Raw genomic sequence first — 27,758 nt, forward strand, 5'->3', positions numbered from 1 at the left:
TTGTTATTTGTCATTTTGTTGAGATGTTTCTAAAAAGAGGTTTAGCTGCAGTGTAGCCTGCTTTAGAGTTGTACCATTAAAGCGTTGCTTCTGCTCTTAGCAAAGCCATTAGACTGTGGCAGGAGCAGGAGGCTCAGAACTTGCCTAAGGCTGGCATCAGCCAGCACACATTGACCACTTTAATTCACTTTAGTTTCTAGCTCCTTTCTCCCCAGGTCATAGTGGATGCACTTTACAATGAAAATAATCGTCATTGTAAAATTTGAAGTTTTCTACTGAAACTTTGAAGGGTTATGCGATTATAATTTTCCACTAATTCTTAAAGAAAGATGCAGTAGGGAAGAGTGAAAACAGACATGTTGAAGTTCTCTCTGCAGAGTTAGGCACAGCCTGTACTTAGTGAGGACGTGAAGAAGGAAGGAAAGAGAAGAGGAAGGAATGACATTAAGGGCAGGGTAGACAGAGCGAAGAAGGAAGGGATAAGACAACTGGGGAACTTCCTCCTTATATTTAACTTGTCTGGTCACCATTGAATGTTACTCTGGTGTTACTTTAAGAACACACTTTTCAATTTAATCAGAACCACATTTCAGGCTGGAAAATCCACTGGACTCAGTCTTTACACAATTTTTATTTTAAGCAGATTTAGTGCTAACCCCGAAACTCCTTACCCTCTCTACCAGGACAGAGGCAGCAATTTCCCTCCATGCTGTCCTTGTCCACCTCCCTTCTCACCGGTGCTGCCTCACTGTTCTGAATGGGGAGAGGACACTCAAGCAGGATTGTTGGAAAAAAATATAAGACATAGAGTTCAACTTGAATTTCTAATAAACAACAAATGCTTTTTTAGTATAAGATGCCCCACATGTCATATGGGACATAGTTATACAGAAATCACAACTTATGGGAATTCAAATTGAGTCTGGCATCCTGTTTGCATTTGCTAACTCAGGCAGCCCACTCTCGAGGCTTATGCCCTGCACGGTGTGGGACTGCTGTCTGGAGCAACTCCCTCCTGTGGAACTATGAGATGGCTAGCCCTGTCCCTCAGACTCAGAGGGGGCTCTCCCACAACAGCAAGCCTGCCCCCCTGAGGAGGGAACTTTCCTTTCTACCACCTGCTTTTTCTGCCAAATTCTTTGCCCTTTAGAATTACCACGTGTGCAAAAGTTGCATCTCATTAACTTACATAACATCCCTGAACATAAATCATCCCAAATGGCTTTTCAAAAAATTGCTACACTTTTCACATTTTTAAATAATCTGATTTTAAAGCACATACAAACAGATATGCCTGTGACCTTAAAGAAACACAGAGTGTCTCCCTCCCAGTGTCCTTCCACTTGGAGGCACCAGCAGCTCCTTGCTGAACTCCATGTGGCTGCAGAGAGTGGTTTCCACACAGCCCAGGACGCATGTGGCTGCACACCTGCCAGATGAGAAGAGAATTGTGCCCAGGGCCCTATGTTCACTTCTATGGGGAGGGCTGTGCCAGAACGCATGGAGTGCAAGAGATACTCAGTTTCACCACTTTGCTTTCTGGGTGAGAATCATGGAGGCATTTGATAATATCATTGTCTATATGAATGTCTCATTCAAAGTGACAAGAATGAAAACAGTCAATAATTTAGAAATATTTACAAATAAAGAGCTACAATGTCCACAGGCACATGTGTATATACATTTCCTACTGCTGAAATGGTTTGTTCAATAGACAAAGAGATGATAAGAACTCAAGGAAGCTCCAAGTTTCCAGCTTTCTGTTACTGTAACAAAGCATCAGAGATCATTAACTTATAAAGAAGAAAGAGTTATTTTGATTCATAGTTTTGGAGGTTTTGATTCATGTTCAGTTGGTACTTTGCCTTTGGAACTAAGAACTGCAGTCAGATTAGGAATGTACAGAGCCATGCAGGAAGAAAAGCCCAGGTGTTGGTGGAAAATCTGGAAGGTTTGGACCTCAGGTAGTAGCTGAGGTTAACAGGGATGTAGGGCATTGGCAGAATATTCAGATTGTTTCTTACAAAGAAAATAAGACGATTCTCTAGAGTTTGTGACTTGCCACCTAAAACATGTATCAAACATGACTCACAAATCTACCATACTCAGCCTGGAGATCGAATAGATTCGTAGCAGTGGCAATTCCCCGGTGACACGGCTAGAGGAAGAATCAGAGTCAAAACATTATGAGAGAGAAGCTGAAGTGCAATGCGGGGGGGGAGGGGGGGACAGGAATTGACGCCATGTGATCAGGTGAGTGCTCTGACCCTTGTTCCTTAAATACAGTGAGTCATTCATTTGGTGCCGTTAGATTATGGGCAAAAAATACTGGCCAGCTTGTATTGGGAGTCCAGGAGCTAAAAGAATTCTTGATGCAGAGCGCTATCCTCTTTTTTTTTTTGAGGTCAAATGGAATTTTAATTTTTAGTATTTTTTCCTCTTATTAAGTTTATTGGTACATTTAGATATACATAATGATCACATTTATCTTACAAAAATTGTACCTGCACATGACATAACTTGATTCTTTTTTCCCCATTCCCCTCCCCTCCCTTTAACCCCTTTCCCTTCCTTATTTACAAAAGCTTCATTTCCAGTATTTCCTTCTTTTCTTCTCCTTTTCTTTTCCCTTCCTTCCTTTCTCCCTTTCCCCTCTGTAGTTTCCCTTTCCATTTGAGCATTTTCTTCCTATTTCACAATATATATTATAGATTTTGGTCCTTATTTACACATTTGGATTCTCACATCAGAGTAACAATGTGGTGTTTACACATGCATGTCCAATTTATTTGCTTAAAAGTATGATCTCAAGCTGCATCCATTTAGCTAGAAGTGTCTCAAGTTTATCCTTCTTTATGGCAAAGTAGTATTCCATTGTATAAAAAAACCACATCTTTCTTATTTATTCATCAGTGGATGGGCATTTGGGCTCTTTCAAAGATTTAGCTATTACAAACTGTACTGCTATAAACATAGATGTGTATATATTGCTGTGGTATGATGCTTTCATTTTTTTCTGTAAGATACTAAGAAGGGGAATAGCTGGGTCAAATGGAACCTCTACTGATGTTTTTGAGGAATTGCCACACTGATTTCTACCGTGGTTGCACCAGTTGACAATTTCACCAACAGTGGAGAAAGGTTTCTTTTTCCCATGAAACTGCCAGCATTTTTTATTGGTTCACTTCTTGATAATAGCCATTCTTTCTGGGATGAGATGGAATCTCAGCATTGTTTTGGTTTGTATTTCTCAAATGACTACTGATGTTGAACATTTTTTTCATATATTTTTTGCTGTTTCTACTTCTTTGAGACATGTCTATTCATGTCAGATGACCATTTTTGGATTGGGTCTTTAAATTTGAAGGGTCTGATTCTTTTTAGTTCTTTATATACTCTAGATAGTAATCCCTTGTCTGAGGAATAGCTGGAAAAAATTTTTTTCCCACTCTGTGGTTGTATCTTCACTTTGTTGTTGGTTTCTTTTGTTATGAAAAAGCTTTTTAATAAGATGAGATCCCAGCTATTGATTCTTTCTGATAGTTCTTGTATGATTGGAGTTTTGTTCATAAAGTCTTTACCTACACAAATGTCTATTTGCACACAAATGGATTTCAAACAAAGACAGATTAAGAGAGACAAAGAAGGTCACTGTAACCTTGCAAAGTGAACAATCCAAGAGGAACAGAGAACAATCATAAATATATGTGCACCAAATAGCAGTGCATTCAACAATATGAAATCAAGTAAGCACTAATACAATTATAATGAAGGAATTCAATACCCCCCTGTCACAAATAGACAGAACAAGTAGGCAAAAAATCAACAATGCAATGTCAGAACTGAAGCAAGCTTTTGAACAAATGAATTTAGTAAATGTCTACAGAGTGTTCCACCCACAGCATCAGAATACACATTCTTCTCAGCTGCACACAGGACATTCTCCAAAATAGAACACATACTAGCTCATAGAACATGCTTAAGTAAATGCAAAGGAATTGAAATTATCCTATGCATATTGTTGGACTATAGTGCAATGAAACTCGAAATCAATGGTAAAAGAAACCACAAAAACTTCATAAACACATGGAAATTAAATAACACCCTCCTGAACAACCAATGGGCCACAGAGGAAATTAAATAAGAAATCAGACAGTTTCTACAATTAAACTATAATGCCAATACAACATACTGGAACTTATGGAACACAGTGAAAGCAGTCCTGTGGAGGAGATTTATAGCAGTGAATACCCGTAGCAGGAAAATAGAGTGAGTTCAAGTTAACAAGCTAATGTGAAACCTCAAAATTTTAGAAAAAGAAGAGCAAGTGAAGCCCAAAGCTTGTATGAGGGATGAAACTATTAAGATCAGAGCAGAAATTACTGAAATAGAGACTAAGAAAAAAATACAAAGAATCAATGAGTCAAAGGGTTGATCCTTTGAATGATTAAATAAAATTGACAAACCCTTAGCCACCTCTATCAAAAAAAAGGAAAGAAAAGACAATGCAATTAGGAATGAAAAGGGTGAAATCACCACAGATCCTTCAGAAACCCAGAAGATCATCTATACCTACTTATAGTATTTGTGTTTTAATAAGTTGGAAAATGCAGAGGAAATGGAAAGATTCCTAGGTACATATAAATTACCAAAGCTATATTACACAAATGTCATCAAGAGTTCTACCTTTTCTGTGTTCCAGCAGATTCCGTGTTTCTGTTTTAATATTTAGATCTTTGATCCATTTTGACTTTAGTTTAGTGCATGTTGATGCTTATAAATTGCCGATGGTGAGTAGCTTTATTGCTAGTATTTAGTTCTATTAAGAAGTAACTACTTCTCAGAGGTGTCTACCTTGTGTAGCTGCCTTTTGGGCTTTGAGTTTGTTGTAAGATTTTACCTGTTCAACTTGCTGTGGATGATTAGCTGCTGCCTACTTGGCCCAGCCCTTGATTCTTTTGCACTGGACTATATTCTTTTTATGACCCTCAGGCAATCTCAGTCTTGACAATTATGTCACTTTGGGTAAAGTAGTACGATCAACACCAATAATAGCATTAGACACTGCCTAGAAAATGACAAAGTGAGGTAACTATTAATTTGACACCGTTAACAGTCTAAACTAGATTTCTGGTTATATAACAAGATCTACAGCAAACTAAAAATTTTATGCAGTAAATATGCCCCCTACATGGCAATTTTACCCTCCGGGGAGAAAAATCAAAAGGTGTTGGGGGAAAATAGAGAAACAGAAGAAAAGGAAGAGATTAGATGAAAGCCTGAAGGACAAAGGAGTATTATTCAACCTTTAGGAAGTTGGTACAGAAGACAGGAGGGAAAGAGAGGAGCAAGAAATAAAAACAAAAGCAGGTGAGAGCAAGAACAACAACAAAAAACTAGAAACCATGTTCACAATCATATAAAAAACAATAACAAACAATGACAATAAACAAGTAAACAAACAAGAGAGAAAGAAAGTAAAAAGAAAATAAAAGTCTACTTCAAGGTTTGCTTCTGTTGCTGCCAGTAGACAACATGGGCAAACAGAGTCCAGATCTGCATTAACCAATCCCAGCAAGCCAGTAGCAGCTCCACGGCAGGAGAGCGGATAGTCCCAGCAAGCCTGCACCTGTATTCCACTGACATTCAGGCCGGCCTCTGGCTGTGAGACTGGAACCAGACCAACTCAGCCTGCAGCAGTCCATGCAGCCCCTACGGGCTTGAACTCAGCTGGGAGTCACTAGCTGGAGCCAGCAGCTGCTTGGAGTCCTGAGCTCAGCTGGTCTCTCTCCAAGATGGCTTCTGGCCAGTTTCCCTCTCCTGCAGGACATCTGAACCGGAACAACTCATAAGCCACTGCAGTCATCCACTGCTCTACTCCAGTGGTGTACTTCTCCATGGAGGCCTCTGGGGTTGCCAGCCACCACTATCAGTCTGCAGAGGCAAGCTGTCCCTCCCATGCAGTGATTCTGGGCTCAGAAGAAAGCATTGCTTACCTCCTCCTTCTTCTTTATTGAAGTTTCTCTCTTCAGTCTCTTTGTGGGCTTCAATTCTTGCTTCAGATCCTTTCTGGGTCCCACGGACCCCATACTCTCCTTCTCTTCCTCACATTGCTCCATTCCAGTATGAGTAGCAAATCTCAAAGAGGCTCTTTCTCTGCTGCCTTCCAGTCTGCCATCTTCCCAGAAATTGAGTGCTGTCATCTTGACTGACTGTGGTTGTCATCCCTCATATGTCTTCATTCATTAAATAAACGTTGACAGAATGAGCCATCTCAACCAAGGTATTCTTTAAAATTAATGTTACACAATGGTTTTGCAATGAGGGGATCTTGCATTAAAATTTACAATTACTTCCCAGGACCAGTAGAGAGAGGTTATTCAGCGGTAGGTTTTTATAAAAGGTAAGGTTTAAATGACAGTTACTAGCAGAACTTAGGTGTTAGGGCCACAATTTTCATGTCCCCATTCATCAGTTCCAGGTCAGGCATGTCTCGTATTTCCCTAAGGGCTGGAGGGAGATTGCAGTGGCCATGACCGTGCACCAATAGGCCAGCTTGGGGAGAAGGTTTCCCCAAACCTTGTGCAGAACTGCCAAGCTTCTGCCTGACTCCCACTTGAAAACTCAACCTGCCATATTCTTCCTGGGAGTGCCTAGGCTCCAGTCACAGAGGAGAACTGTTTCCAGGCACCCCACACTGCTGGGAGGGGGTTGTAATGGCTCAACAGAATGGCTATCACATTTAAGGATGGGATGAAGCTGAGCCTCCAACTGGCAAGCATCATTTTCAGGCCTCAGTCCAGGCTGTGGAAGGTGGATGCTGGAGATGGAGTCCTTTTTGGATTGAGGAAACATGTTCAGCAAGGGAACAAAGTTGAAAAGTTTAGGTTGTGCTTGAAAGAACAGTGAAGAATATGGTTATGTAGCTCACAATACCAAATGAAAAAGTTTTGACATAATGCAGAGAGCTTGGAATGTCAGCTGTCAAGATTCTATTTATAATTATCACAGTCCTCAGTTTTCTTCCTAGATTGAGAAAAATATGGGTAAGTATTGGGAGGTAAATGATAAACTGAATTACCAGGACTCTGTACTTCATAATCATCAAGCTCTTATAGAAAAAGGGAAAGTATATGAACCATGCATAACATGAGAAATAAAGTCTATGTTCTCTATTTTTTTCAATAACAATGAAAAAGTCACCACTTTATATGAAGAAAGAAAACTCTAAGTACTATGTATGAAAAGACCATGAACATCAGCCAGTCTACATGCTCTCTTTCTTGCACCTGTCAACTGGAGGACTCTCCACAATTGAAGGCTGCACCCAGACTTCACCTATTGCCCTTGACCCTTCCAGGCTTCCAGCATGCTTTACCAGGGATACCTTACTGACCCCTTGGGCAAGGGGTAAGGGCACAATCTTTCCAGATAGCATGAAGGGGAAAAATTAATACTTTGGATCTTGTCTCCTATTGGTCATAAATTGCCTTGCAGGGTGTTAATTCTCCCAGCCTTTGGATCAAGCACGTGTGGGCACCAGGTGGGTCAGGTAGCATCTCAATTGATAGGGCCCCTGACCATGGGCCACCAGCATAGGTTGACCACCATTAGGCTGAGCTGCCTGGAGCCAGTTAGAGATGTGTAAGGTCAGCCACCATCCAGACCAGAACAGTGGCCACAGTCTCCAGAGGGAAGTGAGGCCAAATCATCTGAAGTGGCCTGTGATGGGTGTCTGAACACATGGGAGACAAGAAGTCCCAAATGCAGACTAGAAGTTACAGGAACAGAAGTGTCTCAAGGGTCAGACATGGGAGAAATGGGTAAGGTCTGTGATGGTATAGAGGAAACCTTTCAAGATGAGGAAAGAGAGGAAGCCTGTCCTTGCTGTGAACTGGGACATGTGTGAAGGACTTGAACTAGGCCCCCCAAAATGATGGAATCTTGGCATAACAACATCTTTACAAACCCGAAACCCTATAATTTTATTGTCAATATTCATTTGTGAAAATGTTTCTTCACAAAATATAAGCCACAATAAACTTGGTTCAGCCTGGACTGACTCACTGGGCATCTTATGTCAGTGAAATCTGAGCTGTGTGTATACAGTGTGTGGTTAGCAGGATGACGGGGCCCCAGGATTAGGGCTGGAAAGTGGTGATTGGAGCCAGGTGAGCTGGGCTGGGAAGAGATCAGATGGAAATGAGTCCTGAGCTGTGTCAAAATAGGGCAGGAAAGAGATGGGCCAGGGATTGGGGGACATCTATTTTAGGTAGAAGAAGGGGCTCTGAAAACAGGTTGTGCTATATATTCTCTTCTAACATGAGTAGTGAGTCACTTCCTCTGTGGATGACTTGGGGATATTCAGGTAGAGAAATGGTGAACTGGAAACCAGGTGACAATGATGTTGTAGTCCAGGCAGCTTTCTGAAGTGTCCTTGCTGTCTTCCCCAGATCCCATAGCATCTGGTCAACAGCCTCAGCTCTTCTTTCCCCATCCCAGGAAATATTCAGTGAGTGAAATTCCTTGACCAGCAATATGAAAGTTTCTCCAGGGAACCTCAGGCTAAACCTAAGGCTGGGTCTCTTATAGAACACAGAGGAAAGAAGGCACACTACTTCCTGTGTGCACAGTCCTCAGTACTAGGAGAGACCTAAGTTCCCCCAGGCTCTTAGGAGTGGAGCATCCACTGGGGGTGCCTCTGGGCAAAGTGGGGAAGAAGGTGGGCTCTTCTTGGTGATCCCTTAGCACTTTAAGCAACCCCCCATGGAGCAGTCAACCACCCTATATAGCAGTGACTTCCCAAGTTTACAGCTGAAATGTTCTCCATCTCAGAAGCTCCTTAGATCCTGGAGAACCAGGACAGCCAGGAACCCTTCCTTTCTGCAATGTGGAGCCCTCTTCCACTGAGCCCAGAAACTTCCCCTGAGAAGGAGTCTCAGGCCATGGCCAGTAGCATTTTCTTCATGCCCAGGGATGTACCTCATGGGAAGGTCCTGGATTTAACCTCAAGTTCTGAAAAAACAGAACAAATGAACAAACAGCAACAAAATTCTCCTTAGATAATCCCTGGCTCTCAGAAAGCATCCTAGCAGCAGCCTGCAGGAGGTCAAGTTACTGCCCTCTCACCTTGGCTGTCCTACAGCACCGCTCCCATGACAGCTATGCTTAGGCCTGCAACCAGGAGTGCGCCTGCCTTCTCATCCCTCTGTGCCTTCCACGGCTGCCAAAGGAGCAGGAGGATAAGCAAACCACTCGCAGTCTTGTCAGGCTGGGGATGTTATCCCCAGCCAAGTCCCATACCCCCAGGCACCTTCAGGAGCTGGTAACACACTGTGCACAACCTCCTGCAGTGGAACAAGCAGCACATGCTTGTAGGGTGATGGATGGAATCAACATCCTGCAGAGAAAGGAGTTGAGGGTGCAGCTATTCATGTCAGGTGGGGAGGTTGCCTCATCTGGATAGTTAATAATTTGGGCTTGGATAGAAGAGGAGGAAGGGAACAAAACAACTTCCTTGCTGTTGTTATCTTCAAAGTTGTTGTTCAGATTACCAGGTATAGGCATGTAAAATTGATTAAACAATTAGGCATTAACTGTTCCTTTCAATAAACCAATAGAAATTAAAAATACAATTATCTTAGCTACCTTGTGTGTGTATATATGATATGCAATATAACAAACATGATTAATTTCCTATAATCTTGTTTTGAAATTCTGTATCATTTTTATTGTTTTTTTAATTCCCTTTAAAATAAAAAAGTCCCTTGCATTTAAGTATAGACATAAGGCAGAGGATGAGTATCTAGAGTACATAAAAAGCCAAAAAAATTTACACTAAAAAACCAAACAGCCCAATCAATAAATGGTCAAATGAACTGAACAGGTTCTTCTCAAAAGAAAATGTACAAATGGCCAATAAGCATGTTCAACATCTTTAGCCACTGGGGAATTGCAAATTAGAATTACATTGATATTTGATATCTCCCTAGTCAGAATGACTATCATCAAGAAAAATATATATATATATCTCAGTAATTACTTGAGAAGATACAGTGTGTGTGGGGGTGTTCTACATTCTTGGTGGGAATATAAATTAGTATAGTCACTATGGAAATCAATAGAGATTCCTCAGAATCTAAAACTACCATATGATCCAGCTATACTATTCCTTAGTATATACCCAAATCTATTAATATAAGCTTTCTGTAGGGGTACTTGCATGCCTATGTTTATTGCACCAAAATAAACAATACCTAAAATATAGAACTAGCTTAGGTGGCACAACAAATGAATGGATAAAGAAAATGTGGTGTACATACACAATGGAGTATTATTCAGCCATAAAGAAGAATGAAATTATGTAACTTGCAAAAAAATGGATGGAACTGGAGATCTCCATTTTAAGAGAAGTTAGATAAACTTGAATGGACAGCTGTTACATGTTTTCCCTAATATATGGAGTTTAAAGCAAAAACAAAAAAGCAAAAATGACAAGAAAGTAGAAGAGAGACTATTAACAAAAGGAAGGGAATAAGGAAGGCAAGGTGTAAGTGAGGATAATAAGGGAGATAGATGTGTTCAAAATTTAAAATAAAATAACAATATTGTATAAGATAAAAATATAGTCAAGATAATTTCTTGTTGAAATGACCTTCAGTTGGTAAAGAAAACTCTCTTTCTCCAACAAAGCAGAGATCGTAATAATTTTAGCTTGAGATCACTTAGCTAATGGGTTACTGTGATAGGCTCAATATCTACAAATACTTTATAAAATAATCATTAAAAACTCATTTCAAAGATCATATCCTAATCACATCCTAAATCAAAAAGATTTGCTCATGATGCTATAGGATCATGAGCTGGGATCTGTCCTGGGAATGGGAGCCAGCAGTGACCTCATGAGAACTAACAAGTTCATCAAGTCAGATCCGAGAAGCAGGGATCAGACTCCTGAGGATGTTAACCCATGCATGTGTCCACACATCTCCTTTTCTCATAAGAGGCTGGAAGTTTGGTCAACATTACTTTATTGGTCTATAAAGGACTCTCCTGCCGTGTGGTCAGTGCCACAGGGTGGAGTCCTTCCTTCACACGTCCAGGGACGTGAGGCACAGAGGCCCCTCTGTCCCACCTCTGGCAAGCTCCAGGCACAGGCAGCAAACCAGAATGCTCTTGGAGGTTCATGGACTACAGCCTGCTCACTCCCACAACCAGATTGGACAACTGCAGCCATTTTATCAGGCTTTCCCTTAAACTGAATCTACCTTTTTCAATCTCCAGTGAATACAGTGATTTCTTTCTGTAGAAATGATCCCCAAATTCCCTCCTGACAAAGGAGACCCTCTATTGGTGCTTTTCCATGTGATATGACTTGTTTCTATGAAGTAGCCTGATGTGTCTGCTTTGCCAGTGGTAGGCGCTGGACAGACCCTTATTTCAGAGTCTATTGATATCAACACATGCTTCCCCAAGAGGAGGTTCACATTTTATGCCATGATGACTGCAAACTGAGTGAGTAATCAATGGAACATCAGATCAACAATGAGATATCAGATGCATCTCAACTCTACTTACTATTGGCTTCACCAGAGTTCAAGCTGAGGGGAGGCAGTATGGCCTCGGATCTGCTTAATCTCTAATAGGTCCCAACATGAAGTCTCAGGTTATGTCTGATTTTGTCTCTGATCTAATGTGCAGGTTCCTGTGTGCTCACACACACACACGGACACACAAACACAGAACACACATATATACGTATGTATGCATACACAATTTTCTTTTGCCAGGTTCTTAATACATATAGATAAATGGAATCAATCTCAGAGTTCTCAAGTGGCCATTTATCTGATAAACTACACAGTACAAACACCTTAGAAAATCCAAGGGGTCATCTTTAAAATGCTGTGTATCTATAGAGCGCTGTGCTATCAGCTATGGAGGGTTAGGAAAATGAGCCATTGTCCTTGGCTTCACAGATCTGACTATTGTAGCACCCAAGTTTCAACCAGAGGCGAATCCATTGAGAGAAAGACAGACAGACAGACAGGCAGGCACAGAAGGGCAGGTACAGATGGATTGATATATAAATGGATGGCATGTAGACAGAGAGGTAGACGGACAGAGAGAAGGGCATGTCTTTTATCTGGAACTGTCTATAGAGCTGTGGGGCTGATGAAGCAAGACCACAGTCAGTAAAGCAGAAGTTTGGCAGGGCAGGTGGTGAGCAGCTGGAGGTCATGAACATGAGCTGAGCTACTGTTCACAGGGGGAGCTGCCTGCTCTCTCTAGGGGAGAAAGCCTATGTCCTCTTTCAAGGCCTTGCAATTTATTAGGCCAGGCCACTGGGATCATCTCCCCAATTTAAAGTCAATTGATAAGACTTTAATAACTTCTGCAAAGTCCCTTCACAGCACTGGGAGAAGCTATGCATGCTGTATGATGCCTGCCGCTTCCCTCTCACCATCTATGACAAAGGATCTCATATGCTCTTCTCCTCCCTACCATAGAGAGGGTGCTGAGGAAAGTAGATTTGGCTTGCCACTTTGACAGGCCACAAAGCCAGCATAGCAACACAGTTTATATACACACAATGAATCAAGAATAGCACTGGCAGTCAGATGACAGGATGAACATCTGTCTGCAATGGATGAATGTGTGCACACATGTGCCTCTGTGAGCTCATACCCTCTGCTCTCACTAGAGTGGGGTGGAGGTATGGGGTGTTCTGGTGTCAGCTGAGTAAGGGACGAAGGCACTGGCCACCTTGATGAGGCAAAAGATGCTCGTTGAACTCCAGGTCTACTACGGGGGCTCTTACCAGGAGCAAAAGATTGTTACTTTGTCAACTATCACCAATAAAATATATAGTCAAAAATTGAATATTTCCAGTAACCCACTCAGCATCATCTAACGAGCTATGCATGTTTTACTCAGAAACCTGCACCTCGTTTGACCAAAGCACATCTATCTTGGTCTTTCTGCCAGGCCAGAGGCGGTCTGCTATTCTGTTAATGGGCCTCCTTGTGGGCATTGAGCTGTTGGAAATTGGCTCCTGCTTAGATTCTTCTCAAAGGCCACAGTGAAGGCCAGATGTGCCAGGTACAGGGAAGGGAATGGTGCTCCTGTGTTCTTTGGGTGGCCAGACACTCTATCAGGTCATGGAACTCAAAACTGCCAGAGGGCAAGAACAAGGGAAAACAGCCATGACTTGGGGTGATATTTCTTAGCACATACTGTGTTTTCTCAGTGAAGCACTGTGGACATCATGACTCTGCCTGCTGGCATGTTTTGGGCACTGGCCGAGCCTCATTATGTGTCTGCCCTAGGCCTGACATGTGTACCAGGTGAGACAGACCTGCCCCTCTGCAAGAAGACACAAGAAGGGAAGGTACTTGCTGCTGCTTTCTGCCTTCCAGAATCAACAATGATAGACTGAATCGTTCTGGCTTGTTTTTAGCATGGATTTTGGAAGGTGTCGGGTTCTTCATGTGGGAAGCTCACATCACTTTATCTGGCCCTAAAGCTTTGGGAGGGCTGGAGCTGATTTGCTCCCAGTGCCAGACAGAGTGGTAGAGAGGGTGCATATGTGTGTTCCTTTTAGAAAAAGAAGACAGTAGCCTTGGTGGCATTCAGTCTACACAGGCCCGACCTGTAGGAGCTCATTTAAATGCAGTATCTGGTGCATACCCGGATATTCTGATTCAGGTTTGGAGGGATCCAGGAATATACATTTTTACTAGTATGTTACCATGTAATTCCAACAAAGTGGTTTAAGAAACACCAGTCTAAAAAACAGAGGTTAGAATGTTAACACTGAATGGGATCATGGAAAGCTGTTTTTAATCTTAAATATAGCTTTCAACTTTAGCAAGAAAGGTCAAGATCCATAGATGCAAGCTATAAAATCTTTCCCATAAACACTGAACAAGAGCCAAAATGAATTGGGAATTTTATTTTGTGTTTGATGGGAGAACTTATTTAAACTCCCTTTCTTAATTTGTCTTTTCAAGGTAATTCCAATCAGAATTCCCATTTGTTTGTTGTTTCTAGAACTAGTTGTGGGGGAGATCTTACTTTACCAAATAAAACTACAATAACAATAACCCTAGTCAAAATAGCAAAATGTTGGCAAAGAAATGGACAATCAGATCAATGAACCAGAAAGAGAAAGGAAGATAGAACACACAGATTATAGGAGGTGATACTGATTTCCAATGAGGAGAGTGGAGGAGCAAAGGCAGAAGGAGCCTGATGCACATACAGCTGTGAAAGCGAAGGGTAGAAGTGAAACAATGGGATTAGCAGCTTTGCTCTTTGTCCACTTTAGATCACAGGCACCAGCATTCAGAGTCTTTCACTGGATTTAATGCAATTGAAGGATGGAGACTAATGTGGAAGTCTCCAGCCCTCCCCATCAGATGTGTGAGGATGCACACATCACAGCCATGCAAACTTACACAGGTTTCAAGAAACTAGAACTTTTATTTCTGGAGAAGAGATGGCTCTGGAGGAAGACTAACAACCACTTTCAAACACTGAAGAGTGCCTTCTGTTGACATTGAGTGCTGATGCCTGGGAGGCCAGGCCAGCCTGCTTGGAGGCCTCCTTCCAAGTCAAGCTCCATGTCAGATCAACACTGACTACCTGATTAGAAATTTGACCAAAGAGGCAGATCAACGGTTACTTAGCAAGGTTTTAAGACTTGCTGCAAATGGGTCTTTTTGCCTATGGTCACCTCGGTAATGCATACTGCTGAATGTTTTGTGTATCTGTTTCTGGTCAAAAGTCCAGAAGGCTCTTTTTAGTTGCATGGGTTTGCACCCAAAGGCTAAGAGAGAGATGGCTTTATTTAAAAAAAAAAAAAAAAAAAAAAAAAAAGGATGGACAGGGCCTGGGGAGAGTGTTTCCTGTAAGAGGGAAGCATTAAGAAAAGTGTTATTGAAGCTGCCTGGCCCAAGTCTATACACATGTGTCTGAACATTCTTCTAGCACAGGGCAGAGTAGAGCAGAAAAAGAAACAGTATTTAAGGACAGTGCAGAGGCCGCCTCTGCTATAGGACAGCAAAGCATAATGAGCCTCGGTTTCCTTACCTACAAAACAGGAATGATGCTATGTTGTGAAGATGAGACAGCAAATACATCAAGCCCCTGTTGAGGCCATAAAGGAGTACTTACTAAACATTGGATTCTTCCTAGAACTCTGCCTCTTACAGCTCATTCTGGCCCACTACTATTTTCTCAGGAAATCAGGTAGAAGATTGAAATTGGTCTAGCTGACCTCAGATCGCTCCTTCCTCCCTCCAGGCTGGCCATTGTCCCCATGTGAACTGGACTTCTTCAAAGCAAGTGCCTCTATACATTATTTTTGACTGAAAAATTTTAAACTGCCAAAAAGCAAATAAGAAGAAATGAAATCCACCTATAGTGACAGCACCGAGAGAGAACCACTTTTACTATTCAGATAGGTTTTCCTTGAGATTTATATGCATAGACAGAAATACAGACATAAAGTAAGTGTCTAGAGACATAGTAATTTTTGCAGTAAATAAAACTGATAAATAATTACATAGTACTTGCATAATAATATTGAACAGGTATACATAAATATGTATATAATGATAAATATATTTTATTGAAAATATAAATAGGCACCTAATAGATATAGAATACCTAAGTAGGTTTATCTACAGTAGAAATATACTTGTATGACTCAATATGCATGCAGATTTTAAATACAGTAAAAAACAAATACAAACAGCCTGCTTTGGGAAAATGTAATCTCCATGATTCATTCACCTGTTCTCTCTCCATTAGGTGCCAAATCTGGGTCATGACTTTCAATAGGGAAACACAGGGGAAATTTACTGAAAGGCCTGTTAGTACTCCAAGAATTGTTTGTCCCCAACATAGAATGTGGTTCCCTATACTAGGCCAGTCTGTAGCAAAGCTAGAGCTTCGGACTCTAAAATTTCTGGAAAGTAGGATTCCAGGTATATTAAATTAGTCTGTTTTCTATTATTATAATGAAATACCTGAGCCAGGATAATTCTTAAAGCAAAAAAGTTTACTTAATTCACAGCTCTGGAAGGTCAAAGGATGTACCTGGTTATAACCTTCTCCTGCTGGTACCATATGGTGAGAGGCTAAAAGAATGCATGCTTGTGTGCACTGCATGTGCACACCCATCCTCCGGTCTCTCTTCTCCTCATTAAGCTACCAGTATTTAGTGCTGGTGGTTGCACCCTGACAACTGACAGTACCACCTCTAAGCATCATAGTCGGGCTTTCTTCTCTCTTCATTCCTCACAATGGGGATTACATTTTAGCAAATGCATCCTTAGGGCACACACTCAGACTGTACCAAACCATCTCATCGACCAAGAGTGTACAGTCCTGTTATTGTGACTGTGTAGATGACAGCTTCCTTCCTGGCTCTCTGGAAAGAAAGAACAAAGCCTCAATGCCCATGGGAGTGTTTAAAAGCACATAATAGCCTAAAAGGAGACAACAAGGGGTACGCCAGTACCTGGGCCAGCTACCTCCAAGCACACGGGGAAAACTGACAATGAGGAATAAGCATTTACAAGATGGGTAGACAAGTAAAATATGACCAGATGGGGAAAACACTGCACAGTAGGCAAAAATGCCATCACTGATAAACAAGACAGCTTGATTCGTGGGGTCTTTCATATTCTAATAACAACGACGGACCTCAGAGAGAAGATAATTAAATGTCCATTTTATGTGATTAATGGTAAGATGGCATATGGGCCTGTATCCCTCGAAGTGAATATTTTATGTACTTAACCTTATTAAAGCAGCTTGGGTGAGAAGATTCCTTCGGGCAGTTCTGAGGCATTACGCCGTACCCAGGGAAGCAAATGTCTGCTGGCTATCGTGTGAGCAGATGGGAAATGCTGAGCAAATCTGGTGATACAACAATTTGGCAAGTAGAGCACCCTATTAAATTGGTTTTTGCAATGATGAGACCCACAATAAACTAACAAGGTGGTCTCCCATGTTGCCAGAATTTTCTTTTTTGGTGCTTCAATTATAAAAGAAGTATGAACAATCTGTAGATCTCTCTTGAGTGTGTACTAGAAAGACAAGAGAAAAAGATAAAGAACTCAGGGCTTTCTCTTAATTGGCAAGTCTATAGGTAACCTTTTATTAGCAATAAGTGACCTAGCTGTTCTGCTTAGCTCATGTGCAGGGAGCTTGCAGTAAGGTCAGCATTTAGCTTTGGAAATCAGGAAATCCCCTTTCATTTTTATTTTTTTTATTTTTTGGGGTGCGGGTTGGTTTTTAGTTTTTTTCTGGTACTGGGAATCGAACTCATGACCTTGCATTTGCCAGGCAGGCGCTGTGCTGCTGAATGCCCAGCCCCTCCCCTTTCATTTTTGAAGTCCCAGGAGCTGGTCTGTTTCTAAAGGTTCTTACTGATGCTGGCTCCTACCCTGCTCACTGCCTGCTCCAGGAGGAATATAGATTGACTCTTCCTGGCAACACCTCTTTTTTTGCTGTGGGGAAATATGCATCCTCAAAGCTTACCTCATTCTGTATTGCTTGGAGTTCTTTAGCATAGAAGACTCTCAGCATCCTTGTCTGAAAGAGCTAATGTTTGAAGTTTCTTAGTGATCCTCTCTGCTCAGGAAATTCGGACAGTATCCCAGCTCTTGGCTATCTTTCTGGCTTCAAGGTGTTGGAAAAGTAATGCTCTTGGTCTCTTTGGGCCAATGGTGGGCACTCCTTGGCCACTCAATCTGAAACCTGCCTGTACTTGTCTTTTCCAGTGCTATTTCCCACTACCCTCAGTTCTGTTACTTTATCACTGTTGGTCCCACAGGCAGTTCCATGCAGCACTCTGCTTCTCCCAGTGCAATGATTTTCAACTCTTTCTGAAATTGCAATTATCGGGAGAGGTTTCGGGAAATAGCTGTGCCTGATTCCCATCCCCAAAGAGACCATGTAATTGGTGGAGAGTGGGCTCCAGGCCCTGATTCCTGTAAATGCTCCCTAGGTGATTCTTGTGCAATGAAGTTCGGAAACTGCCTCAGGGCCAAGGATAGGCAGGTGCACCCACAGCCCAGGTGTGGGGTCAGCCTCCTAACCTGGAACAATACGGTGTTGCATAAGGGCTGGAATGCTACTTCCCTTCCAATGGCATTACCAAGGATTTCCTACATTGTTGGCAAATGTCTTCAAATCCTTCCCAATAGAACAAAAGCAGAAAATCATTTTTAACAATAAGCAGTTTCCATTGTAATTGGGGTACAATTGTTCAATTCTTTTTTGTGAACTAAGCAGTCCATTTCTGCACCCCCATTTACAAGAGTTTGCTTACTCAGTATACAAAATGGAATGAAATACCTAATCCCACAGGAATCATTACATTTTAAACTACACCCAATTATAAGATAAGACAAAAGTTTCATAGCTCAATTCACCATCCTCTACTGTACTATATTATTGTCTGTTTCACAGATATACACTCTCTCTCTTTTTCTGCCACTCATAAAAATTGGGAGAATGTTCTTAGAATTAACCAGCTCTTGCCTGACTGTTCTCAAAGTCTTTCTGCTGACTGTGATTGAAGATTGTTCACTTTCTTGCCATCTCCTTTGCCCTTAGAAAGAGCCCAGATTCATTCACTACACAGGGGTGCAGCTCTTCTCTCTCTGAGGCTGAAAGAGTTCTGGAATAGGACTGAGGAAATGTATGCAGAAGAAAGAAAGGAAGAGAAAGATAATAAGGAAAAGAAGGGTGGAGGAAGAAGGAAGTAAAGAAAAAAGAAAGGAGGAAGGATGAAGAAAATAAGAAAGGAAAAAAGGAAGAAAAGAATCTCAGCAAAATCAGGAAATAAATAATATACAGAAAAAATAAATTGCAGTTGTTTGTTTTTTTAAGAACTGGAGATTGAACTCAAGGCCTTTGCACTGAGCTGCATCTCCAATACAATTTTTTATTATTTATATTTATTTTTAGATTTAAACCTGTATATATTTTATGTATCATTATTATCATGAGTAAATACTTTCTGCTTGACAAACTATTTATTACAGAACTTTAAAGATTCAGCTTATTTCTAGCTTGCATAGCTCATGATGACAAATCTGTTGTCATTTTATCTTAGATTTTTATTTGAGGACAGGTTCTCACTATGTCACTAAGTTGCTAAGGCTGGGCTTGAATTTTCAGTCTTCCTGCCTTAGCCTCCCAAAGTATGTGCACCACCACACCCAACTTAAAATCCAATTCTTAATAACTTCTAATATTCCCATGGTTCTAGAATGTTAACATTCTCCAAAATGGGTTTTCCTTGAGAAGCACAGAACTATCTCTGTCCCAGGGATAAAACACCAGAAACTTTCACTCATTTCACTAAGGAAAGTAATGGGTTTTCAGATAAATTAACCAAAGTTAAAAATTCCTACAGGCCCCACACATTTGCCACACAAGTATAAATTCAAACCAGAAACACTACTACTACGCATCCCCCTTGGCAGGCCAGTACATGGTACATAATGGGTGCTCACTCTTTCTGAATGAGGGAGCGGATTCCACTATTCCTTCCAGTGTACCCTCATGGTGAGCAAAGACATGTCCTATATGGTTGCAGTTCTCTTGCCTGCCTCATTTCAATGCAGGATTTTAGAGTACTAGTTGGATTTCTTCGTGCAATTTGCAATTTCTTGAGTCTCTGGTTTTACTTTAGTAACCACTTTCGGTGCCCTGACATGAAGTTCTATGACAAAGCCTTTCTGTACAGGGCAAGATGCAATGACCTATTCTTTTGTGAGTTAGGATTTGAGAGGGTAGAAATTATCCAATAATTCTGCTAGCCCCATATCCCATCCCAAATCTTAAAGTAAATATTACTTCATAGTGTGCTAAGCAGCCTCTGATCTAACTTGTCACTCCTTACCCACTCCAATCTCTGGTTTTTATTTAAAACCAAATAAATACTAAGTGATGACATTGGTCAGGACAGAAAAAGCTTTAAGAGAACACTACTTACTATCTACATCAGTGTCCATATTAGGAAAACCCTCAGCAGTTTCTGGCATTATTCATGCATTTGACTGGGGCAGATGGTGATAAAAGTAAGATTCATTGAAAGTCATTCTGAACTTGCTGCTATTAATTAGAGAGGAGCTATTATTTTCTACATAAACTCCAGTGTGAATTTCCTTTCATGGTTTCAAGCCACGAGTCCTTTGAGAAGTGCTGGCACTCTCTTCATGATATTTGCTTCTCTTTCCAGCGACGAAACATCTGAGCTGCTCTCCCTGCTTGCACACTGGCTGGGAGGCAGCCCCTGTCCCCTTGGCGCTTGTCTCTTCATGTTGAACCTTGCCATGTTACCAAACTGGGGTGAGGCAAAAGGATCTCGGTATTTTCAGTTTATCTGGGAGAGCGCTTCCATCTTATGGGATTTGACCAGATAAAGGAGATAGCCCACCACCTCATAGGGGAACCAGAATTTAGCCTTTTATCAGGTTTTCTAGCTCTTTAACTGGGAGCTAGAAGGAATGAGAGATGATAGCTGTCTGCCTCTCTGTCATGGTTTGATATAAAATTTGCCTCAATAGTCTCATGTATATAGTGGGACTTTTGGAAGGTGAATGGATCCTGAGGGCTCTAACTTCACCAGCTGGTCACTTTATTTACAAGACATAATTTGATGGCATTATTGGGAGGCTGTAGAAACTTAGGAGCTGGAGCCTTAGGAGGTAGGTTCTAATAGAAGGAAATAGATCATAGAGACTTGAGCTTGGAGGCTATATCCTGTCCCTGGCCCTTTTCTGTCTGGCTCTCTCTCAGCTTTATGTCACCATGAGGTGAGCAGCTTTGCTCTACTATACCCTTCTACCCTGACATTTCTGCCTTCACCACAGGCCTAAAGCAGTGGGGTCAACTGACCATGGATTGAAACCTTTCAAATCATGAGCCTGAATAAGTCTTTCCTCCTTAAAGTTAATTTACATCATGCATTTTGTCACAGTGATGCAAAGCTGACTAACAGGAGAACTTCCAGCCAAGGAGAATCCATAATACTTGATGGAACTTAGAAGACAGGAGCCAGCCTTCCCAAGGAGCATCTGCTCAACCAAGCTGAGGGGAAGGTGATGGGAAGGGAAGGATCAGATTGTGGCTCCAACATCATGGAGTTGTGCTGCTTTCACCAAATTTTAGTGCACTCTTTTGAACAATGTTTCTTCATTTGCTTTATGCTGCTAGAAAAACTCAGAGATGCTCAATTGTTGTTTGTATGTTGCTCATATTTTCACTAGCTTTACTTGTTTCACCAGAGAATTGGCCCAAGAAGCTGATCACACTCCATCCATCAGGAGTCTTTTGACAGAAAAATAGGTGAGCTCTCTGTTGGTGTATTTATGTAACAGCACACACTCCTTATAGCAGTCAGCTTGTGTCACTGTTATGAAATACCAGAGAAAAGGTGCTTGTCAGGAAGAGAGGTCTAAGGACAGCAAAGGCTCTGGTGGGGGCCATCCCCTGGGACCACACCCTGAATAGGAATGTTGGGATTGCCTACAGCAAGAGGTTGAGCAAGGAAAAAGATGCCATGAGAAGGGTGAACCTTGCTCTTTCTGCAACAAGCAACCTTCTCCCAAGAATGTGCAGGGTGTTATGAGCACTACCTCCCTACAGCACATCCTAAGGACCTCCCTCTAGGCCCTGCCTCTTAGAGGTTTTGTCATTTCACTGTCACCACATGAGGACCTCTGGAGAGCCACAGTGAAATCCTGTGTAAACCATAGCACTCGCTGATAAAAATTAACTCCTGATTGTACCTCGCTGCATGAATGCTTCTGTTCACAAATAATTTTGTTTGTGAACAGGGGCATTGGGCAAAATTTTGCTTCTGTTTGTGAGCTCCACATTAGGTGATAAACACGACCATGGCCATCTTTCCTTTGTGAACATGAAAGTGAGCATGTTTTGTGCTCTGACATGGTCGTGGTTTTTTCTTGTCAAGATCTCAGTTGCAGACAGACTTGTGCACACTTGCTGTGAGGCTTCTTTGTGTGCTTTCTAGCACATACAGTACGGTGCAGTGTTATTCAATATAGCTCCAAAGAAAATGCAGAGTAGTAATAAAGATGACAAGAAAGTACAAAGCAAGAATAGTAAGAAGAAGGTTTTAACAAAATTAACCCTTAAATCAAAGAAGAAATAGAAAATAGAAAAGCACGAGAGTGGTATTTGTGTGATCTGGCCTCAGACCACAAGATGGCAAAGTTGAAAATTTTGACTATTTTGAAGAATAAAGATGCCATCAAAGGAGCTGATGTGGCAAAACGAGTAACAATGTTAACCAAGCAGAGGACAGAAGTGCTGGAAGAGGCAGAAAAACTTTCATCAGTGTGGTTGAATGAGAAACAGCTAGCTGGTGATAGCATTAGTGAAGCTATGGTCTGTGAAAAAGCCAGGAAATTGCACAGTGATTTACTGCAACAAAATTCCTTGTTACATGTGCAACAAGTGAAGAATTTAAAGCCAGTAGAGAGTAGTTTGATAAATTCCACAAGAGAAGTGGCATCCACAGTGTGATAAGACATGGTGAGGCTTCCAGATCTGCAGAAGCTGCTCCAGAAGCCTACAAGAAAGAATTCTCAGAATTTATGAAGGCAGAAGGATACATTGCTCACCTAGTGTTCAGCTGCAATGAAACAGGGCTCTCTGGAAGAAGATGCCAAATAGAACCTATATCATCCAGGAGGAAAAGATACTGCCAGAACACAAGGCCAAGAAGGACAGATTGACCCTTTTGCTATGTGGGAGTTCAAGCGCTGATCTGAAGATTAAGCAAGTACTGGTGGACCATTCTCAGACCCCTGGTGCATTCAAAGAACAGAATGTGAACAAGGCCAGACTGCCCAACATGTGGAGGGCCAATGCAAAAACGTGGGTCACAAGGCAATTATTCATGGAATAGCTGCACAAGGTGTTAGGAAACCTTTCTGACAGCCGACTGCCTGAAATGTAACTTTTTCTGATGGACGGTGCCCTGGCATACCCTCCAGCCTTAGTAGGTGATATGGATGCTGAGTATGTCTTCAGAAAGGTCAAATCTTCCCCGTGTTACACCCCTTCTGCAACCCATGGGCCAGCAAGTGACCTGCAACTTTAAGAAGCTGTACACAAAGGCACTCTTCATCAAGTGTTTTAATGTCACTGAAGAGATGTCTTTGGCTCTGAAAGAGTTCTCAAAGAAACATTTCGACATCCTCCACTGCATCAACCTCATTGACAAAGCCTGGGAAGATTTCATGTACCAGACCTTAAACTCAGCCCAGAGGAAGCTATGGCTAGAATGTGTCACTGAATGTGACTCTGAAGGATCTGATGCACAGGTAGTGGATGACATTGTGTCCATGAGCAGGAGTATGAGCCTGCATGTTGATGGTGCATATACAGAGAAGCTTGTTGAGGACCATAAGGAGGAGCTAATGATGGAAGAACTTGCTGAGTTCTACAGTGAGCCACAGAAGGTGCTTGCCCAGGAGCATTCCACTGAGGAAGAGGAAGACGGGGGGAGGTTGGCAATGATGTGATAAAATCAATTATGGAAAAGTGGAGTGAGTGCCAGGGTTTCTTTGAGAAGCACCACTCCAACATAACTATAATTAGCAGAGGGTTGAATCTGATGAATGATAAAGTGTTCTCTCACTCCTGTAAGGTTATGCAGCATAGGAGAAAACAAGTGACATTAGACAGGTTTTTTTTTTTTTTTTTTTTTTTTCATCAAAACTGACCCTGCCACTGAGGGTCAAAGAAGAGGGGAAACCCCAGAAGATCTCACTGATGTCCTTACGGAAGGGCAAGCTACCTCCAAACAATAACTTCTTCCTACCCACCTTCCCGTCCTCTATCCCAGAAGTCACCTCAATCAAGTGTTCTCTCTCTTCATGCTGTACTGTACTTTGTTTCATATGTTTGTTGTTTAAAAAAATACATACGGTTCAGAACAGATTAACCTTATTTACATTGAACTTTATGGGGAAATTTGATTTAGTTTGTAGCCAACTCAGTTCACCACCAAAATTGTGAAATGAATTAGGTTCATGAACTGAGGTACCTCTGTATATATCAAGTTCAACATGGATTCATCTTGAAGACACCCTACTGAGTGAAGGAAGCCTTACCTTGCTGCACACATGTGCATGATTCCACTTCCACAACATCCACCACAGGAAAATGAGTCTGTGCTTATGAGATCAGATCAGTGGTTGCCTAGAAAGGAGAGCAGAGGGACTGGTTAGGACAGGACATAGCACTTCCTTGTGTGGGGGAAAAGTATTGACATAGTGTATGTCACTATGTCATAGGGGATTGCATAGTGTATCATTTGTCAAAAATGATCTGCGGACTTAAGATCTGTGCATTTCACTGTTTGTAAATTACATCTCCATGAAAAAACTATAGAATTAATAATTACGTCAAAATTCACCTGCTGTCTAATGCTTGTCTGCTCTTCTGGGGCTCCACACTGGTCTTGGCTTCAGTGCCAGTACTACCAAGGGTGTTTTTGAGATGACCTCCAAAGAAGCGCATGGGCTCAGCTAGCCTCAAACCAAGTAGAACTGTCTTTTGTTTCCTTTGGTCATTTAATCTGCTTATTCTTTTTTAAAAAGGTAATAAAAAAGAAAGAAAAATCAACTCTCCATTGAGAACTAAGAGTGACTGAACAATAAAATTGATCCATGGAAGAATTCCTTTCCCAGGGTACAGTTCCATTCTGGAACCTTGAGGTAGGAAGTGTCAAGGTCTGGAGGGGACAAGTTACCCATTTGCAGATACCTCTTGTAAATGCTGCATAGGTTCTGGCTACTAAATCACATAGACACTACTCAGCAAAAGTCCAAAAGAGTTTGATGACTTCCCAAGGGCCCACAGCTGTATTCTCTGCCTCCTATGATGCACAAGGGAATTACTTAGTTATATACTGTTTTCAGAATTATACTAAGGGGAAACCACTTTAGATTATTTTTGGCTTGTTTATGGGGATGAAAATTAAGCTTCTTTTTGGCAAGTCTCCAAATTACTACTTGAGCAGCTAGAATTTGGGTATGGTTTCTTTTTCTTCTTGGCGTAATATGCACTAGTAACAGTGATAGGTCAGAAAATGAGGATCTTGTTCAATGTTATGTGACACCTTTCACTGCTAAAACTATAAGACCATTTGTTCTGTGATTAATAGTCTAGACCCTTATCCTGAGACCTGCTGACAGTGTTGTCCGTTTCCTTCTGGATGACTCACAGCCACAACCAAACCCTGTTACATCATGACATCAGTCCCTCAGAAGTGACAAACTGTCTACAAGCCATTGATGCACAGCTTCCAGCAAATCAAACTTCATTAGAGACAGCCGAAATCTGATTTTCATTTCTCCACTTCCAAGGCATTCTTTATTTCATGCATGATTTAATTTCAGCCTCTCCAGCTAAAGTGGTGAATCATACATTAACCAGACGACTCTGGACTATATCACATGACTGTTTCAATTCACCTTCCATATGGGCATCGCTTTAAAAACAACCACTATCCTTCCAAACAGTACCCATGTCCAGAAGCTGGTGAATAGCACCTTATTTACAAAGTATGTAATCAGGAGCCTGATCCAGCTCATTAACTGTGTGACAACCACTCTTTACTAGGACAATTCACTGGTTGTGGACTTTCATATGGGATCCGTCATTTACACTTCCCAGTAATAAAACTTAATTGAAATTTCATTCCTGTACAACAAGATGCCAACTTAACAGATGGTCTGTAATTGTTATGTCCACATATTTTATGTTGGATGGTATCATGAGCAATTTCGTGCAACTGCTATTCATGTAAATGCTGAGTTAATTTAAGATTTTTTTTATATTATTGTTTAATATGACTGTAAAATCTAACATTAAAATTAATCAGTTAAAATTGATAAAAATGCTTGCAATGGTCCTACAGAAACTAAAAGAGTAATTAATGATTAAAATCTGCACTGGGTTCCTGAGGAGAGTGAGAATATTTGCACAGAAACCTCCAGGTTGTTGTGGAAGAGGTAAGAATTGACATATCCAAGGAACAGAATACAGTGAGCATATCTTGTACTAATCAGTATTCTAATCAAGCCAGAGCCCATCGCCTCCTCCTCTGTAACATAACTGGTTAACTTCTGTTCAGTCTGTAAATCTCAGTGCTTCTTTGATCACTCTCAAATCTGCTTGTGTTCTTCTCTAATCTTAATTTTTAGTCCACTCGTCAGTGGACTTAATATTTAGGACTACGCACTCAGAATCTCAAGAGCAATCCTCACGCTGAAGACTGGGAAGGAATGCAGTTTGTAGGGCAGAAATATATCAGAGGCACTGAATAGGGAGAGACTCCAGATTGTTTCAGAAAACACAAGTATCATTCTATCCCAAGTGTTATGTCAGTGACATTTGCGTACTTAACTTTACCTGTCAATATGATATTTCAGAGAGAATTTTAAAGAAGCGCCGCAGCCTACTTTAACAGTATAGTAAAATCAGTTCAGCTGGAAGCACTGACTCATCCTCCCCTGTTATGGTGGCATCCTCCACCCCCCTCTTTGTGACAGTGGCATCCTTACTTTATTTGTGCCTCTTCCTTCAATAGCTTCAGCTATCTTCCACTGGCTATTTTTCTTTCTCTCCCACTCAAAACCTGTTCTCAGAAAAAGTTTAAATAAACTCATTCACTTCCATATAGAAACAACTTAGAAGACTTGAAACAAGTTCCCAGGAGTAGCTGCTTTTAGCCAGAGTCCCTGGCTCTCTGAGGCAAGTCTCAGGGGGAACGGGACATCCTGGAGTCGCTGAAATTGTCCTATATCCTTGTGACTCTTGCTGCATTGTGCCCTGTGCACCACATTTAGGGAACGAACTCCGTAAAGAAGGGACCATGCCCTCAGCCTTGTCTCGTGGGGGTAAGGGAGAACAAAACACATGGAAAAGATGGGGGAAGTGAAGAGACCATGGCTGGCATGAAAAGTCCACACCAGTGACCAAAGGAGGAGCAGGGCACGGGGAAAGTGTTTGAAAATATTGTTAACCCCTAAGAACACATGCATCCCAGCAGATGTTCTACTGATGCTGCTACAATAGACAGTGGGTGTCTGCGTATCTAGAATTTCCATGGGGTTTTCTGGTGATTCCTCTTTCATTATCTGCTTGGCTGTGAGGTGTTACTTGCTTCCTAGGAAGGGAGGAGGCCATGCTTCTCTTGGTTACCATTATACTCCCACCACTCAGCATACTCAGAATACTCCATAAATACTTGTAAATCAATGAGTGAATCCTTTATTAGCTACCAAAGAATTACAAGGCATGAAAAACATCTCAAAAGAAAGTCTCCCTTCATTAACAATTTTTACTGTTGTTTTTACAGTGGTGGGGATTGAACCTAAAGGCTTCACACTGAGCTACATTCCTAGCCCTTTTTTTAAAAAAAAAAAAAAGCTTTATTTTATTTTTTGATTCAGGGTCTTTTTTTTTTTTTTTTGAGACAGGGTCTTGCTATGTAGTTCTGGTTAGCCTTGAGCTCACTGTGTAGCCCAGGCTGGCCTTGAATTCACAGTGATTCTTCTGCCTTGGTGTCCTGAGTGCTGGGATCACAGGCGTGCACCGCCACAGCCAGCTAATAGACAGGGTTCTATAGTACTGAAGAGGGGCTTGAGTTTCTGATCTTCCTGCTTCAGCCTCTCAGAGTGACGGCATCA

General features: G+C 41.5%; 1 long non-coding RNA gene across 2 annotated transcripts in view; it reads right to left on the minus strand.

The window, feature by feature from the left end:
* Positions 1-23,314: 23,314 nt before the first annotated feature.
* Positions 23,315-27,758, minus strand: part of LOC102003977 — a 57,562-nt gene continuing 53,118 nt past the window's right edge. For both annotated transcript variants that reach the window (XR_264057.2, XR_264056.2), the window contains exon 4: positions 23,315-24,261. This is a non-coding gene — a long non-coding RNA (uncharacterized LOC102003977). The remainder of the gene's footprint in view (positions 24,262-27,758) is intronic.

Source organism: Chinchilla lanigera, unplaced genomic scaffold (assembly GCF_000276665.1).
Source record: "Chinchilla lanigera isolate Chin_1 unplaced genomic scaffold, ChiLan1.0 scaffold00091, whole genome shotgun sequence".
NCBI lineage: Eukaryota > Metazoa > Chordata > Mammalia > Rodentia > Chinchillidae > Chinchilla > Chinchilla lanigera.